Source organism: Euprymna scolopes, chromosome 6, assembly GCF_053919585.1.
Source record: "Euprymna scolopes isolate OS-2025 chromosome 6, ASM5391958v1, whole genome shotgun sequence".
Classification (NCBI taxonomy): domain Eukaryota; kingdom Metazoa; phylum Mollusca; class Cephalopoda; order Sepiida; family Sepiolidae; genus Euprymna; species Euprymna scolopes.
The window spans coordinates 100,599,112-100,609,118 of record NC_136487.1 but is presented as its reverse complement, the minus strand read 5'-3'; positions in this window follow the sequence as shown (position 1 = coordinate 100,609,118).

Genomic DNA, 10,007 nt, shown 5'->3' with positions numbered 1-10,007 from the left:
CTTTTCAAGTCGTTTTTTTTGTTTTTTGTTTTGTTTGTGTTTTTTTTTTTTTTTTCGATATAAGAAAATATGAACTTTTTTATTATTAACACTATAAATTGTTTGATAAAAGTACAATTTTTTTTTCGAATAAATTTTACGGATTGGTAACTTGCTTAAATAATATTTTGTGCTAATGCAGAGAGTGGGCCGCGCTATTTTTTAAATCGTATTTCCAGGTTTAATTAAAGTTTTATTATATGTTTTTTTTTATTCAATTGTAAGGTTAAAATACAGATTAGGTACAAAACACCCTCCCTCCCCATGTTAAGAATGGTTTTTAAATAATAACGTTATAATTTCAGCACTGATCACTCTTTGCATGAGTACCGTACGTTCACCTAACAATTTAATAAACAAAACATGGTACTTATGCAGAGAAAGTACCGTGCTAAAATAATAGCGTTATTTAGAAAGCCATTCTTAACATGGGGAGGGCGTTTTGTAACTATTCTATACTTTCACCTCAAATTACATAAACAAAAGATGGTACTTATGCAGAGAAGGTACAGTGCTGAAATAATGCTATTAAGAAAGCCATTCTTAATATGGGAAAGGGAGGGTGTTCTGTAACTATTTTATACTTTCACCTAACAAAACATGGTACTTATGCAGAGAAAGTACCGTGCTAAAATAATCACGTTATTTAGAAAGCCATTCTTAACATGGCGAGGACGTTTTGTTACTATTTTATACTTTCACCTAACAATTTAATAAACAAAACATGGTACTTATGCAGAGAAGGTACCGTGCTGAAATAACGCTATTAAGAAAGCCATTCTTAACATGGGAAAGGGAGAGTGTTCTGTAACTATTTTATATTTTCACCTAACAATTTAATGAACAAAAGATAGTACTTATGCAGAGAAGGTACCGTGCTGAAATAATACCGTTATTTAGAAAGCTATTCTTAACATGGGGAGGGAGTTTTGCATCTATTCTATACTTTCACCTAACAATTTAATAAACAAAAATAGATAGTACGTATGCATAGAAAATACCGTGCTGAAATAATGTTATTTAGAAAGACATTCTTAACATGGGGATGGTATTTTGTAACTATTCTGTCCTTTCACCTAACAATTTAAGAACAAAACATGGTACTTATGCAGAGAAGCTACCCTGCTGAAATAATGACGTTATTATTTAGAAAGCCATTCTTAACATGGGGATAGGGGTGTTTTGTAACTATTCTGGATTTTCACCTAACAATTTAATAAACAAAAGTTAAACTTAAGCAGACAAGGAACAGTACTGAATCATTAACATTATTTAGAAAGCCATTCTTAACATGGGGAGGGAGGATGTTTTCTAACTATTCTGTGCTTTCGGTGCTGATGCAGAGAGTGATCTGCGCTATTTTTTAAATCGCATTTCCACGTTTAATCAAAGTTTTATTATATGTTTTTATTCAATTGTAAGGTTAAAGTACAGAATAGGTACAAAACCCCCTCCCCATGTTTAGAATGGCTTTTTAAATAATAACGTTATTAGTTCAGCAAGGATCACTCTCTGCATGAATACCGATTAACGTTTTGTTCTTTGCTTTTTTACCGTATTTTTTTTTCAAGAAAACCTTTTTTTAACAAAGATTGAAAGTGCATGTTTTTTCTTTTTTTTTTTTTTTTTTACAAAAGTTGTTTTTATATGAGAAAATATGAATGCTTATAAAGAAATTGGGTACTCGTGCACTTATTGATCCGTGCTGAAATAATAACGTTATTATTTAAAAAGCCATTCTTAATATTGGGAGAAGAGGGTGTTTTGTACCTATTCTGTATTTTAACCTTACAATTGAATGGAAAAAAAACGGTAAATTTTTAGATTAGGTCCACCTCCACAATTTTCTTTTAAATGACGACTTTTTAGGGTTTTCGACTATGCTGAATACGGAAATCGCATTGAAATTTTGCAGAAATAAGTAGTTATCGAGATATTAAAAATTTGTATAATGCATTGTAATCTCTGGTAGCCGTCTTTTTTACACGCTTGCGCGCGTCATAAACAAATCTATGCGCGTAACAAAGATGGCCGCTAAAGAATACAATGCATAAAACAACTATCTATATCTCGATAACTACTTATTTCTGCAAAATTTCAATGCGATTTCTGTATTCAGCATAGTCGGAAACCTTTAAAAGTCGTCATTTAAAAGAAAATTGTGGAGGTGGACCTAATCTAAAAAAAATACCAAAAAAACATAAAACTTTAATTAAGCTTGGAAATACGATTTAAAAAAATAGCGCGGATCAGTAAGTGCATTAGCACCCATTAATCGACTCACGTGACCTTATTAACAAATATTATCAAAGGCAAGATATGTTACTTTATTACCGAAATGGATAATTTTTTTTTTTTAATGCAAAATTTTTATTCGGCTCAAAAAACACAGCGTTTACTGTTATATTTGAAAATTACAAATGGCGGCAGACTGTGTAAACACATTAGGTTTGGGAAAATGAGTTAAAACTAAAAAAAAACTATACAAAATACTGTTAAAAACCACTGAATACATGTCTGCCTATGTCACAGTAACATATATTGAGTTCCTGACAGTATTTTGTATAGTTTTTTTTAGTTTTAACTCATTTTCCCAAAGTTAATGTGTTCAACAGTCTGCCGCCATTTGTATTTTTCAAATATACAGATAAACACTACATTTTTTCAAACCAATTAAACATTTTACACTAAATAAAAACATTAAAATCTTATCCAGTTAGGTAGAAAAGTAACTTATCTTGCCCTTGATAACATTTATTTGTTATATTTATTTTTCAACAACTTTTTCGTTTCTGTGTTTAGTAATACAAACCCGTTTTATTTACTATAACGTTTAGTCAGCTCGAAGAACAGTGTTTATCAGTGTATTTGAAAAATACAAACGGTGATGGACACTGTTGATGATGTTAAGTTTAGGAAAATGATTTAAAACTAAAAAACTACAAAATACTATCAGAAACCTACCGAATATGTCACAATAACATATAATCAGTAGGTGTCTGACATTGTTTTGTATAGTTTTTAACTGATTTTCCCAAACTTAACGTATTCAACCGAGTCCGCGACCATTCGTCTTTTTCAAATACATACATAAACACTGAGTTTTTTGAGCCGATTAAATATTTTACATTAAATAAAAACACTAAAAAATTATCCAGTTAGATAGAAACGTAATTTACCTTACCTTTGCTTTCATTTATTCGTTTTTGAACAACTTTTTCGAATCTGTGTATAGTAACACCCCCCCCGCCTTACCCAAATATTAATTAAAAACTCACATTTTTGAATACAATAAAAAAAGAAAACTATTTAGCGTTCCAACGTTTTAGCAACTTTCGGCTTAATCAACTGAACGTTGGTCGAGCCCAAGCAATGATTGATGGTACCTCCCGAGGATCCGGATCCAATTCTGCAAGGGTACTATATTTTTTTTTGGAGTGGATTGCTGTACTAAGAATATAAGAAACATGCATTTACTCTTTTTATTAGAATTTTCCATTACACGAAATTAAGCCATAGCAACGCGTGGCAGGGTACAGCTAGTCTTTAATATAATTGCAAATACATTACTATTACCCTTTAAATATAATTGTAAATATGTTATTATTAATCTTTAAATATAATTGCAACGATAGTATTAATTATCTTTTAATATAATTGCAAATATGTTATTTATTGTACAAATAATAGTACTATTAATCTTTAAATATAATTGCAAATATGTAATTATTAATCTTTAATTATAATTGAAAATATGCTGTTATTAATCTTTAAATATAATTGCAAATATATTATTATTAGTCTTTAAATATATATACGTAATTGTAAATGTTAAAATATAATTGCAAATATATTACTATTAATCTTTAAGATAATTGCTAAGAAGTTAATATTAATCTTTAAATATAATTGCAATCATATTGTTATTAATTTACTAATTGTCTTTAAATATAATTGGAATATGTAATTATTAATCTTTAAGTATAATTGCTAATCTGTAATTATCAATCTTAAAATATAATTGCAAATATGTTATTATTAATCATTTTTATAATATCAAATATATTACTATTAATCTTTAAATATAGTTGCAAATATTTTATTATTAATCATTAAATATTATTGCAAATATGTAATTATTAATCTTTAAATATAATTGCGAATATTTTATTATTAATCATTAAATATAATTGTAAATATGTAATTATTAATCATTAAATATAATTGTACATATGTAATTATTAATCTTTAAATATAATTGAAAATATTTTATTACTAATCATTAAATATAATTGCAAATATGTAATTATTAATCTTTAAATATAATTGCAAATATTTTATTATTAATCATTAAATATAATTGCAAATATTTTATTATTAATCATTAAATATAATTGCAAATATTTTATTATTAATCATTTTTATAATATCAAATATATTACTATTAATCTTTAAATATAATAGCAAATATTTTATTATTAATCATTAAGTATAATTGCAAATATGTAATTATTAATCTTTAAATATAATTGCAAATATGTAATTATTAATCATTAAATATAATTACAAATATTTTATTATTAATCATTAAATATAATTGCAAATATTTTATTATTAATCATTAAATATAATTGCAAATATGTAATTATTAATCTTTAAATATAATTGCAAATATTTTATTATTAATCATTAAATATAATTGCAAATATGTAATTATTAATCTTTAAGTATAATTGCAAATATGTAATTAATAATCTTTAAGTATAATTGCAAATATACAATTATTAATCATTAAATATAATTGTAAATATGTAATTATTAATATTTAAATATAATTGCAAATATACAATAATTATTCATTAAATATAATTGTAAATATGTAATTATTAATCATTAAATATAATTGTAAATATGTAATTATTAATCATAAAATATAATTGTAAATATGACATTATTAATCATTAAATATAATTGCAAATATGTAATTATTAATCTTTAAATATAATTGTAAATATTTTATTATTAATCTTTAATTATAATTGTAAATATGTAATTATTAATCTTTAAATATAATTGCAAATATACAATTATTGATCATTAAATATAATTGCCAATATGTAATTATTAATCTTTAAATATAATTGTAAATATGTAATTATTAATCATTAAATATAATTGCAAATATGTAATTATTAATCATTAAATATAATTGTAAATATGTTATTATTAATCTTTAAATATAATTGTAAATATATAATTATTAATCATTAAATATAATTGCAAATATTTTATTATTAATCATCAACATATAATTGCAAATATGTAATTATTAATCTTTAAATATAATTGCAACTATACAATTATTAATCATTAAATATAATTGCAAATATTTTATTATTAATCATTAAATATAATTGCAGATATGTAATTATTTATCATTAAATATAATTGCAAATATACAATTATTAATCATTAAATATAATTGTAAATATGTAATTATTAATCTTTAAATATAATTGTAAATATGTAATTATTAATCTTTAAATATAATTGCAAATATTTTATTATTAATCATTAAATATAATTGCAAATATGTAATTATTAATCTTTAAATATAATTGCAAATATGTAATTATTTATCTTTAAATATAATTGCAAATATGTAATTATTAATCTTTAAATATAATTGTAAATATGTAATTATTAATCTTTAAGTATAATTGCAAATATGTAATTATTAATCTTTAAGTACAATTGCAAATCTACAATTATTAATAATTAAATATAATTGCAAATATGCAATTATTAATCTTTAAATATAATTGTAAATATGTAATAATTAATCTTTAAATATAATTACAAATATACAATTATTAATCTTTAAATATAATTGTAAATTTGTAATTATTAATCATTAAATATAATTGCAAATATTTTATTATTAATCTTTAAATATAATTGCAAGTATTTTATTATTAATCATTAAATATAATTGCAAATATGTAATTATTAATCTTTAAATATAATTGTAAATATGTAATTATTAATCTTTAAATATAATTGCAAATATGTAATTATTAATCATTAAATATAATTGCACATATATAATTATTAATATTAAAATATAATCGTAAATATGTAATTATTAATCTTTAAACATAATTGTCAATATTTTATTATTAATCATTAAATATAATTGTAAATATGTAATCATTAATATTTAAGTATAATTGCAAATATTTTATTATTAATCTTTAAATATAATATCAAATATTTTATTATTAATCATTAAATAAAATTGCAAATATGTAATTATTAATCTTTAAATATAATTGTAAATATGTAATTATTAATCTTTTAATATAATTGCCAATATTTTATTATTAATCTTTAAATATAATTGCAAATATGTAATTATTAATCATTAAATATAATTGCAAATATGTAATTATTAATCTTTAAATATAATTGCAAATATGTAATTATTAATCATTAAATATAATTGCAAATATGTAATTATTAATCATTAAATATAATTGCAAATATGTAATCATTAATCATTAAATATAATTGCAAATATTTAATTAATGATCTTTAAATATAATTGCAAATATTTTATTATTAATCATTAAATATAATTGCAAATATTAAAATATTAATCTTTAAATATAATTGTAAATATGTAATTATTAATCATTAAATATAATTGCAAATATTTTATTATTAATCCTTAAATATAGTTGTAAATATGTAATTATTAATCATTAAATATAATTGTAAATATGTAATTATTTATCTTTAAATATAATTGCAAATGTGTAATCATTAATCATTAAATATAATTGCAAATATGTAATTATTAATCTTTAAGTATAATTGCAAATATGTAATTATAAATCTTTAAGTATAATTGCAAATATACAATTACTCATCATTAAATATAATTGTAAATATGTAATAATTAATCTTTTAATATAATTGTAAATATGTAATTAATGATCATTAAATATAATTGCAAATATGTAATTATTAATCTTTAAATATAATTGTTAATATGTAATTAGTGATCATTAAATATAATTCCAAATATGTAATTATTAATCATTAAATATAATAGCAAATATGTAATTATTAATCTTTAAATATAATTGCAAATATGTAATTATTAATCATTAAATAGAATTGCAAGTATTTTATTTTTAATCATAAAATATAATTGTAAATATGTAATTATTAATCTTTAAGTATAATTACAAATATACAATTATAAATCTTAAAATATAATTGCAAATATGTAATTATTAATCTTTAAGTATAATTGCAAATATACAATTATTAATCATTAAATATAATTGTAAATATGTAATTATTAATCGTTAAATATAATTGTAAATATGTAATTATTAATCTTTAAGTATAATTGCTAATATGTAATTATTAATCATTAAATATAATTGCAAATATGTAATTATTAATCATTAAATATAATTGCAAATATGTAATTATTAATCTTTCAATATAATTGCAAATATGTTATTATTAATCATTAAATATAATTGTAAATATGTAATTATAAACCATTAAATATAATTGTTAATATGTAATTATTAATCATTAAATATAATTGCAAATATACAATTATTAATCATTAAATATAATTGCAAATATGTAATTATTAATCATTGAATATTATTGCTAATATTTTATTATTAATCTTTAAATATAATTGCAAAAGTGTAATTATTAATCTTTCAATATAATGGCAAATATACAATTATTAATCATTAAATATAATTGTAAATATGTAATTATTAATCATTAAATATAATTGTATATATGGAATTATTAATCTTTAAATATAATTGCAAATATACAAGTATTAATCATTAAATATAATTGCAAATATGTAATTATTAATCTTTAAATATAATTGCAAATATGTAATTATTAATCTTTAAATACAATTGCAAATATACAATTATTAATCATAAAATATAATTGTAAATATGTAATTATTAACATTTAAATATAATTGTAAATATGTAATGATTAATCTGTAAATACAATAGTTAATATGTAATTATTTATCATTAAATATAATTGCAAATATGTAATAATTAATCTTTAAATATAATTGTAAATATGTAATTATTAATCTTTTAATATAATTGTAAATATGTAATTTTTAATCTTTAAATATAATTGCAAATATACAATTATTAATCATTAAATATAATTGTAAATATGTAATTATTAATCATTAAATATAATTGCAAATATGAAATTATTAATTATTAAATATAATTGCAAATATGTATTTATTAATCTTTAAATATAATTGCAAATATACAATTATTAATCATTAAATATAATTGCAAATATGTAATTATTAATCTTTAAATATAATTGCAAATATACAATTATTAATCATTAAATATAATTGTAAATATGTAATTATTAATCATTAAATATAATTGTAAATATGTAATTATTATCATTAAATATAATTGCAAATATACAATTATTAATCATTAAATATAATTGCAAATATGTAATTATTAATCATTAAATATAATTGCAAATATGTAATTATTAATCTTTAAATATAATTGCAAATATGTAATTAATTATCTTTAAATATAATTGCAAATATACAATTATTAATCATTAAATATAATTGCAAATATGTAATTATTAATCATTAAATATAATTGTAAATATGTAATGTTTAATCTTTAAGTATAGTTGCAAATATGTAATTATAAATCTTTAAGTATAATTGCAAATATACAATTACTAATCATTAAATATAATTGTAAATATGTAATTATTAATCTTTTAATATAATTGTAAATATGTAATTAATGATCATTAAATATAATTGCAAATATGTAATTATTAATCTTTAAATATAATTGTAAATATGTAATTAATGATCATTAAATATAATTGCAAATATGTAATTATTAATCATTGAATATAATTGCAAATATGTAATTATTAATCTTTAAATATAATTGTAAATATGTAATTATTAATCTTTAAATATAATTGTAAATATGTAATTATTAATCTTTAAATATAATTGCAAATATGTAATTATTAATCATTAAATAGAATTGCAAGTATTTTATTTTTAATCATAAAATATAATTGTAAATATGTAATTATTAATCTTTAAATATAATTGCAAATATGTAATTATTAATCTTTAAATATAATTGTAAATATGTAATTATTAATCTTTAAGTATAATTGCAAATATACAATTATTAATCATTAAATATAATTGCAAATATGTAATTATTAATCTTTAAATATAATTGCAAATATACAATTATTAATCATTAAATATAATTGTAAATATGTAATTATAAATCATTAAATATAATTGTTAATATGTAATTATTAATCATTAAATATATTTGCAAATATACAATTATTAATCATTAAATATAATTGCAAATATGTAATTATTAATCATTGAATATAATTGCTAATATTTTATTATTAATCTTTAAATATAATTGCAAATGTGTAATTATTAATCTTTAAATATAATTGCAAATATACAATTATTAATCATTAAATATAATTGTAAATATGTAATTATTAATCATTAAATATAATTGTATATATGGAATTATTAATCTTTAAATATAATTGCAAATATACAATTATTAATCATTAAATATAATTGTAAATATGTAATTATTAATCTTTAAATATAATTGCAAATATGTAATTAATTATCTTTAAATACAATTGCAAATATACAATTATTAAACATTAAATATAATTGTAAATATGTAATTATTAATCATTAAATATAATTGCAAATATGTAATTATTAATTATTAAATATAATTGCAAATATGTATTTATTAATCTTTAAATATAATTGCAAATAAACAATTATTAATCATTAAATATAATTGTAAATATGTAATTATTAATCTTTAAATATA